The sequence below is a fragment of the Montipora foliosa genome, chromosome 6 (assembly GCF_036669935.1).
Source record: "Montipora foliosa isolate CH-2021 chromosome 6, ASM3666993v2, whole genome shotgun sequence".
Classification (NCBI taxonomy): Eukaryota; Metazoa; Cnidaria; class Anthozoa; order Scleractinia; family Acroporidae; genus Montipora; species Montipora foliosa.
Genome location: NC_090874.1, coordinates 10,940,126 through 10,950,125, shown reverse-complemented (window position 1 = coordinate 10,950,125; position 10,000 = coordinate 10,940,126). Strand labels below are relative to the sequence as shown.

The window sequence follows — 10,000 nt, the reverse complement described above, 5'->3', positions numbered from 1 at the left end:
ATTTTGAATTATCAAAATATGAGTAGTCTTAAGTAAGTCTTGATGAATAAATATCAGGAATTAAATACAAAGTGATGAAGTATTGACAGTCACAAATAACTCACCATTGTAATCGACAAAACCTACGAAATAATCACGAAAGAAGATCGTGTATTTCATCAACCCAGGACGCCATTTTGCTATTACCGTTGGAAAAAGATGCCGAAGAGACGTCTGGGATACTATTCATTCCTTCTCTGGAGTCTACCAGATGTCACAATCGTTAACATGTAACAGAACGCTTAGCCTGCGTAACTGGTATTACTCTAAGCGCGCATTCTGCACACAGCTTCGACGCTTGCTTTTAGCGGCCAAAACTTTATTCCGCGCGCCCTCGATACCGCTGCAAAACTTTATTCAACGCGCTTACAATACCGCCAGCTACGCAGGATACAGAACACTTCTCTTCTCTGGTCCATTCCTTTTGCAAAACCAAAAAGCTCACTAGTAAGAGAGCAAATGTCATAATATTAGGTCCCGTGGGAATTTCGTGCTGAAAGCAAACCACTGGTCTAGAAATGTTCGTTGGGACCAAGCGGACATGAAAAGTTTTGGTGGCAACTTTGCAACTTGCTGAGACATGATTTATGGGGACTCAAAATTTCTCGGTAAATTTGTATTTAACTGGTTGTCGCGTGACCTTGTACCCTGGAAACCAGGCTGAATTATATCAATCAGTCAATGCACCTGGTTGATTTAATTCGGTTTTAATCAAAATAATATTCACGTGATCCGACAAACATGGAAACGAGGCAGTGAGAGAGACATCTAAGTCACGTAAACTTCGCGTAAAATCCAGCGGCAAACACTCATGATAGACACGCCAAAGTTATTTTACGAGTGATAACGAGTGCAATTGTTGAGGCAGTCCAGGTGACCTTATTGAAAATGCATGGTCTTCTTAAAATGCTTGAGAAAGAAACATAAGGGCGCGTTCGATTGATCGAATTCCGGAATAAAAATACGTGGAGTGATGAAAAAACAAGGATAATAAAGATATGTTAAAATAGCATTTTAGCAGATGTTTGACAATTTTAATGTGAATCTCCGTAAAAAGGAAGGATTTCTAATTTGTATTCCATGTATTCCTTTTCCGGAAGACGGTCTATCGAACGCACCCTAAAACGTTTGAACAGACCCCATACAAAGAGACTTCATAAAAACATGGTCCGAGCAGATGGCCGCTATCCCTTCAAAACGAAATATACATATTTTGTAACGTTTTGTTAGTTTCACAAGAGTATGTATATTAGGTTGCATAATACTGCTGAAGTATTTTTAGCGTGCTTGTAGGTGTCTCAAGGGGCTAGTACACTATTTAAGGTTTGTTAAGTTATGCAAGAGCCATTCGAGGCATCTCTTTCAACCCTAGTTTTTTATTTTATTTACTGCTGTAATTTTCTCTGAGTTTGTAAAATTGTAATGATGTTTTTTGTAACGCTTTACGATCGCTGCATCAATAAACGAGATGCCCGCTCCTATTCTGTGTTTTGTGATTATTTACACTGTATTTAGATTAGTTACAAAGTATTTTATAATCCTTTCAATGTGATTAGAATATAATTAACAATTATTCCATGAGCGCGCGTTGGATATGAGATGGTAAATAGCCAACGAGGCGCGTAGCGCCGAGTTGGCTATAACCACTCTCATATCCGACAAGCGCGAATGGAATAATTGTTTTATTAAATTCCTTCAACTCCAAAAATTTGGAAGTACGAAATAGGAGCGGAAAAAGCGAGCAAATCCGAGCGAAATCGAAAAAAACTTGATGAGAACTGATGTGATGTTGTGTAATACCTTGTTGTCGTCAGACAGACGCAGGCTCATCACAAAAACATTTCTAGCCTTTTTGCGTACTTCTAAACGTCAGAATTGATCCAAACTTTCCACAAAAAAGTTTTTTTTCTCCTTTTTGGCTTTATTCAAAGAGAAATTTGGCATTCCGACGAAAACATTTTTAGTTTAGCAACGCTTAACGCAATCATTTACCATATAAGGTCAAACCAAGGTATATGAGCTGATAACCAAGATTGAGTGAACCAATCAGAGCACGCGAAATGCATTATCTGAGGTTGAGAATTTAATAATAACAGTTATCTACTCAGCACTATTTACAGTTCTTCGTATCTTTAACTCTGACAAATCTCTGCTCTCCTCCTCATCACTTTCGTCCTCGTCACTCAGAGGAAGGTCGTCGTTTTGCTGGTTCGCGCAGTCACTATCACCAGAACAACCACAAAGGTCTGTAAAGGGAACCCAGCTCTGCGGCATTGACATCGATTGGAGGAGCATTACTCCATTGAGCACTTGCATTTGACAAGTTGTATTATATCCTCAAGAGCTGGTGCTAGAGTTGTCATTACAGGTACCCACTCCTCGTCTTCCATTGCCCATCCAAAATCACTCGGTGACTACAGCGATGCGGAATTTGGTCCTCGGCAGCATCCTTGTTCCAAACCATCAACTGAAAATGAGCACGCAGTATAGCTTGGTGCAGTGCAGCTTGCATTGGTGGCAATTTGTCAGACTCCGCTTGCTACATTCTAAAGAGGAACCAACTGAGCTCTTTGACAATTGTTATGTCTGTCTTCGGTAGATAAGGTTGGCAGACAAACCTTTCAATTGCATCTTTGATGTCTTCATCAGGCTGTTCCTCTCGACCGAGATTATCAAGGCCCTCAGGATGGAATCGTCGGCTACCTGAAACTCCTTCCAAGAACTGACCTTCCCCTTCCCTGAAAAGCTACCTGTATTAAAAGCTCCTGTGATGGCGTGAAATGCGGGCAGCGCTGCGGTCTTAGCAGGACCAAGGGCTTCCATCTCTGAATACCGTCTGATTGTTAGTACAAGGACGTCGGTGTCTGGTGAGTGAATGGATAATTTCGTGGCACCATCATTAGTGGCATCAAGGGCATGCAATATCATCCTCGTATCTGCCTCTTTATGGTCACTTTGAAGATGTCCCATGCCTTTGTGCGTCGCTTCACACCCTTTCCCCATGCCACAACAATCTGCCCTCCAACAACCCAACCACGCTCCTTTACCTTCTTTACCAGAAAGGCGGTTAGCCCTGCCTTGGTCTTCGTATGCGAGAGCAGTTTCTTTACTACCTTGCCACTGCTTTTCCAAGTTTGGAGCTTATGCTTCTTCATGGTCGACTAAAGGTTCACCTTCTCTGATTTGATCCGTTCATCTACAAACGGTTAGAACAGTTTTCTGCCTGTTTGACTCTGGTGACACAAGTCATTCTTTATTTTCTCAGACATGACCACCTTGGTGACCAGATGATAGAGTTCAGTGTTTTAATAGAAGCTGAACCATCGCTAACTGACAAAGGATTTGTAAAGTTCTTAATCGCTGCTATCAGCTGATGTAAACCTTTCTTCTCGAAGCCTGTCACAGCCCAACAAGCTAAGGCCACTATTAATGTGATGTAGTGAAAAGTCTTGATATTTCCCTTATAGATAACCTTGGAAATGTTTATTTCGCTGTGATCTGAGTCCGGCTCTCATTGTTTAAAAAAGCTTTTTCTAAAACAGGGTTTGACAAGAAAAACAAATCTCATTGCCTCCCCTCCCTCCCTCTTATCGTCTCTTCCACTGCAAAAAATACATGCCTAGCTCTCACATTGGAAAGATAAATTCTAGGTGCAATAATACTCATTCTCTTTCTTCCTACCGCAATAATGTAACATTTCTTGACAATTTAACTTGAACCTACGCTATCCAAAAATTTACGAATACTACAGAATTAAAGGCATCTACAGAAACTTTCCCACAATCCTTCACTCTCATCTCTTTTCTTTCCGAGCCGTCTATTTTGCGCTTTCTGTTTTTTTCTAATAAAAGCTACTGGGTACATTTCCTACCTACTTATATTCCGCTGCACTACTAATTCTTTCCCACGATGCATTACGGTACCGCGCTTTTCTCCCCAGGATCGTTTGCACGCCCTTCTTGCGCCTTTTTTTGCGAATAGGCACAAGTCTGTACCTGAAATTAAAGGCTCTGTGATGAATAGTACAATTCTTTACTATAATTCAAAGTAGATAGCAAATATTCCTTATTAAATAAATGAATTATCAAAAGTGATTTTTTTTTTTCATCTTCGTAATATTGAACTACCAGCCCTTAGCTTTTCTATCTTCTCCCTACATTTTATATTACAATTGTATATATTTCAATTCTGTAATATCAAATTCAATTGCGTAATGTCTCTCGTTTAACTTAGAAACATAAAATAAAGTGGAATTGATGATAAACTGCCGTGCGTTGTTTAAGCAGGCCCGTTCGTTGAAGGGGGAAATGCATTGTAGCCTCCCACCTGCCATGGATCTCCTAAGCATGAGTATTTCGCGCAGTAATCTGTCCGTGAGAGGTTTTACAGTCCATGTCATTTCCAGGCATTGCCATATAGCACTCTAGTAGTGGTAGCTAGTTAAATTGCGCACAGAAAATATGTGAAATACGCGTATATGCATTTACATGCAATTGCATTGCTTAGTTCAACTTGTAGACACTATTTCAAACCTCTATTGCGTGAACTCTATTTCTTACCTTATAGTCGTTCTTCAAATAACGTTTTCCATCCTTTAGCTTTTCTTGCTGTTGTTTAGCCCAAGAAAGGCCCTTCCCTCTTTCCCCCAGTTTCTCTGCCACACTGTGTAAGTCGTCAAACCCCTGAGCACCATCGGCACCTTGAAGGGATTTCCTTACAGACGCTGAACACTCGTCCAGTATTTGGAGCAGGACGCTGCGACTTAGAGCTTGAAATCCCGATTCCCGAAAGTAGGCTTGATACTGTTGAATAATCCTCTCGGGGATGATCATACGAACCACGTTTGGCACTTTGATCTGGTCATTAGTGGACAATTTGATGGTCTTCTCGCCAAAAGGAAGTTCCTGAATAACCTGCGGGCTTGTAATAAAACTGACAAAATGTTCTATTTTGTCAGTTGACCGTCAACTGACAAAATAGGACAGTCCGTCTTCGAGGAGAAAGCGATTGGATCGGCTGTCTCCTCAGACCGTACACCAAACAATGACGTTTCGCCTCCGTGAAGCACCACTGGGAGAGGTCTGGAATCCATTTCCTGATCTGTGCCAGACTTAGCTTTTCAGCCATCATAGAAAGGATTTGGCGTCGCACTTCCCAACCACAGGCAGCTCGATAACACTCCGCTAGTGTGTCCATGAAAACGACATCCACGTTCTTCTCGGCACTTTCTCCAGTAGCAGAGTACTGCTTATTCATCGCGTCCGATACATAATTCCACAACGCCACAGCGTCATTAGGCGCGACCTCCTCTACGACAGCCGTCACCCCTTCTCTGGCTTTCCTTCCGAAGTACCTCTTTGTCCTATCAGGGACTGTGCAATAATTATCTGGAGGGGGGGGGGGGGGGGGTTCTAAAATTAGCAAAGTAGGCCTTAAAATAAAGTTGCACCCCCCCTGAATTAAAGTTAAAATAACTTCTTGTCCACACCCGTCTAGAGGGGAGATTACTTTCAACCCCCCCTCCCCAACCTCCGATCCTCCCTACATCCCTCTTTACCTTTACACTACTTCTGGTATGTCTGCATCATCAATAAATAAAACTTGGAAGCTGCGCTCCACATAATCGTCGCCTGATGAACCACCTTCATTCTCGGTTGACTCCTCCTCAGAATCACTTGAGGTATCATCATGAGAACTGGAGGGCACGTTTTCATCATCATCTTCGATGTCTTCATCAAATGTTCTTGCTACAGAACCTTCTGCATGCTTAAGTATTCGCTCAACTAATTGTGCCTTGTTTCCAGATACCATTAGACCTTCTTGCCTTAGATAGAGCCGAAGTTGCTTGTTAGTCAGTCTCCAACATCGTCTCTGCTCTCCCAACAAATATCTTCTGGAATGGTGTTTCTTTCCAGATTTCTTTTGTCTGCTTTTAGAGCCAAGAATTCAAGGTGCTGAAGATATCTTCTGCAAGAACTTTCGTCGATGTTAACTCAAGTTCTTGAATATATGTTTAATATTGTTGAGATAAACTGTTCATTTTTAGTACAGGTTTTGAAGCTGTTAATATTAATATTTCTTAAAAGATTCCAAAAATTGATTTTGATTAGCTTACATGTAATATACATTACCTTGAGTCCATGGATTGAGATCAGACCTCTCAGTTTAACTTCTAACCCCCCTACAAATGTTTCAGAAATTACATCTTACCCCACCCCCCCCCCCTACCCTGCGCTTTGGTTTAAGTTCAGGCCCCCCCTATTAATCTCAGAACCCCCCCTCCAGATAATTATTGCACAGTCCCTCACTGGTATCTGACCAGAGAGTGTGGCATTGCGAACGGACTGGACTTACATCTCTCGAGTGCAAAAACGAATTCATCTCTTGTGGCGAATTTTTTGGCGTCAAATTAGAGGACTCATCAGGTTCGTAGAGGCTACCACCCGGTGTCACTGGGGCGTGGCCAACAGCACATGGAGTCCTCGTTCTAGGGGTGCTGCAAGCTACTGCCTCACGCCTTTCACTTTTAGGCTGAAAATAAAATACATTATATTTGTGCAAAAGATTTGTGGCTATTTCGTAGTTCTAGCTTTACAGCTCCAGTCCAGAAAAGATAGTATTGATGCATGATTGTGGGTGGTCGAGAAAGGACTAAACCCTGATATGGGCTCAACTAAGGCGTAGCTAAATCTGCATAGTAATGAAGCTGTTCACCTACCGATATTTCTTGCCTTTCTCCCTTTTCGCTTTCTTTGGATTCAATTTGTCCCTACAAGCTCGACAGATAGCTGTGGAAAAAAATTCCCATTTACCTATGTTTTTACTTTTGTATTGTGTCCTGATAAAATGTTCATTTTTTTTTTTCGGGACGGACGGGGTGGGGTGGGTTTGTTGATAGGGCGGGCAGCGCTAACTACATCCATTAGCCTCTAACGGGTAGAGTATGCTAAAATTGTTCACCTACTTGCCGTTGCTTCATTAAAGGCCTTAAAAAACTCAAACAACCCCACAGCGAAAAGCTGTCGAAACTGAGCATATTTTACTTTTTTCGAGCAATAAAAATATGTAAAGCCACGCCTTAAAGGAATCCGAATAATGGGATGATAAAGCTTTTTCGAGCAGCCAACTTTGAAGCTAAAGTAGGGTGGGAAAATGTATCACGCTCATTTCATCGAGTCTGATATACCTACTTCTATAAATATGTGTAAATCAAACATGTTTCTCTCAAGAAAACTGTTCAGATTCACATTTTTACAAGTTCACTTACCGGAACCAACAGGAACAAATCTTCCAGTTAGCCGCATGATTTCTCTGGAGACATGTTTGTTTATCCCACGATCACCTACAGGTAGTTTTCCGCGCGTCGAGCTGTGTGCAGCTAGCGGTACAGGTACTCGACATTTCTCTGAACCGCGACGCCATCCAATTCCTAGAGACGATCTGTGGTGAGGACAAATGCTCATATCCGCCAAATGTTTTGGATGAAGAAAAGATCGCAGCTCGGGCCAGTATCAGGTCTATCTCCGTATGCACGTCGCTAAATCTCATAGCGCGCTTGTGGTTGGTGATATCACGCGAGCATGTGGACAAGGAAATGGTGATTTCTGATACCTATCTAGGATCTGCCCCGCATGATCCACCAACATGCTTGTGAAATGAACAAGTCATAATTGCACAATCCTTCTCCGTAACAGTGACGTCACAAAATGAAAAATGGGAAGGGTGGATTTGACGGGAGGAAGGGTTCGAGACAAGAAAATCATTTATCATTGCGATATTCTGATGACTCATAATCGTACGCAACTCCCCGCCCCACCCCCCCTCCCCCTCCCCCAGCGGCCTAAAATGTACTGGCGTCCTACACTGATGATAAGAGGGGGTTAACAATTATAGGGAAGAAATCGAAAGATTGGCGTTACCAATTAAATCAAGCAGTGCCGTCACGTAAATGTACAAGGGACAAGAAACGTAAACTATTTCAGAAGACTCTGTCAAACTACTTTTTGGACGTAAAAGTGACCGGAAAATGTAGTTCAATTCATTTTTCATTATTGTTGTCATTCCACACAAACAGAAACAAAATTTGGATAGGAATCAAAAGCTCCCGTTGGTTTCGAGCTGGTTGCATAAAATTGTCAGTTTTTAATGCAAAGGACAGCTGAAGAAAGAGGCCCAAACAGCACAGATTCTTCGTTGCGCTGGCAAGGCGAGCATATTAGTTTGGCCCTCGAATTTAACCGAATTTCGAGCCCAAACACCCGGGTATGAACTTAACGTTATTTCTGGCGTATAAATAATTTTTTTGATAAATGAAACCCACCATGATTACTCACTGATATTGGGATAAAACTGGACAAAATATAAGCGAAATCGATTTTCAACTTGTGCCGCGCCTGACGCGGTGATAAGAAAAATTTCCTCTTAAGGACGTTCGCGCGAAAATTTTTCAACATTGATTTTTTTCTGAAAATTTAACCACTGTAAGATAATGAGTTAGTTATGTCAGAAATGTAAAAAAAATGGGGGGGTCACCGACTTCGTTTTGGAGAGAACATGCCCGGAAAAACACCCAGAATGTGACAAAATCGGGCTTCGTTAGCGAACAAGGCCAGTGTCTGTAAACCCAAATATATTGCAATGAAATCTTTGAAGTGAAATCTTCTCTGCCAAATATTGTTTAAGTGGACTTATTAAGTGAATTTAGTCAACTGGTGAGGTTCCTTAAAGATCAAGTTCGCATTTAGCGACCACAGTTTCACGCGCCTTGCAGCCGCAAGATGGCAGGATTTGATGTCCCGTGAGCAGAAATCTTGAAATTTTTTTAACTTCCCACATTGATTTTTTGTTCATTTTTGGACAACGTGGAGATAATTGTAAATAAAATCCGTTTCTGGAAAGAAAAATAGGGGTCACCGAACGTCCAAGAGCGTTAAATCCAGGAAAAGCTATAGCAATGGCCTTTTGCCCTATCGTTTCTCATTTTATTACTTAGGGCGCGCGCTCGTGTATGACGTAGCGTGTGCATTTGCGTGCGCAGTAAGGATGCGCAGAAACAATTGGCGCGAACGTCCTTAAACCGTTGGCCCCGTCTCATAAATATGGCTAAATAAATAAGTCATTATTATGCAAGTCCTAAAAAGCTAATTTTAATCAATACAATAAAACAAAAAGGATAACGAAAAAAAAAACACAGGAATAGATGACTGAAAATAGATAATTATTATTATTATTGAAAACTGGACATGCAACAAATATTTATAAATAGTACTTAATTAATACTGAGCAACATAGTATGTTTGAGTACATTTTTGAACAAATTTTTAGACGGTTTACAGCGAGTTTCCAGTGGAATGTTATTCCAAAAGTATCTGCAAATAAGAGACGGGCAAAAGCTCCTTAAGTTAGTTCTAAATGATTCAATCACAACTAGATCAGAAGAAGCACTACGAGTACTATATCTATGTTGCTCAGAGTCAGAGTGAAAGTAGGAAACTTATTCCAATATAGGAAATTATAAAAAAAGCAGGCAAGTAATAAGTTTGACAATATCAGGGAATTTCAGTAAACGTAAGAATGCATAATGAGAAGTAATGGGTTCCATTAAAGGAACATCATCATTAATTCGAAGGGTCTTGTTTCTTATTTTGTAATTTAACTACTGGAGAATAAGGTGCAATATAGGAGGAATGCTTCAACAGTATGCCCTACCTAATACTTAATTACTACTTTGCTTAATTAATTCATTAGAAGACGGTCCCAGCCCTTGAATTTTCGGTTTGAAAAAAAGAAAGAAAGGTTTATTAATATTTAACTCCTAAGACAAAGGAAATTAATATTCAACTTTTCTGTAAGCCGTAATGGGAAAAGAATAACCGTTCGATGTAAAAAACGACAAAACTTCAACCGTTAACCGTATAAGCCACACTACCCCATTGAGACCCTCATATAATGCACTGATCCT

At 40.9% G+C, this 10,000-nt stretch overlaps 1 protein-coding gene across 3 annotated transcripts in view; it reads right to left on the bottom strand.

Moving 5' to 3' along the window:
* Window positions 1-9,166: 9,166 nt before the first annotated feature.
* LOC138006646 (zinc finger protein 709-like) overlaps window positions 9,167-10,000 on the bottom strand; it is an 18,940-nt gene continuing 18,106 nt past the window's right edge. For all 3 annotated transcript variants that reach the window (XM_068853109.1, XM_068853111.1, XM_068853110.1), the window contains exon 2: window positions 9,167-10,000. This exon is cut by the window's right edge and continues 1,905 nt beyond it. The gene's annotated coding sequence lies outside the window, so the exon portion shown is untranslated.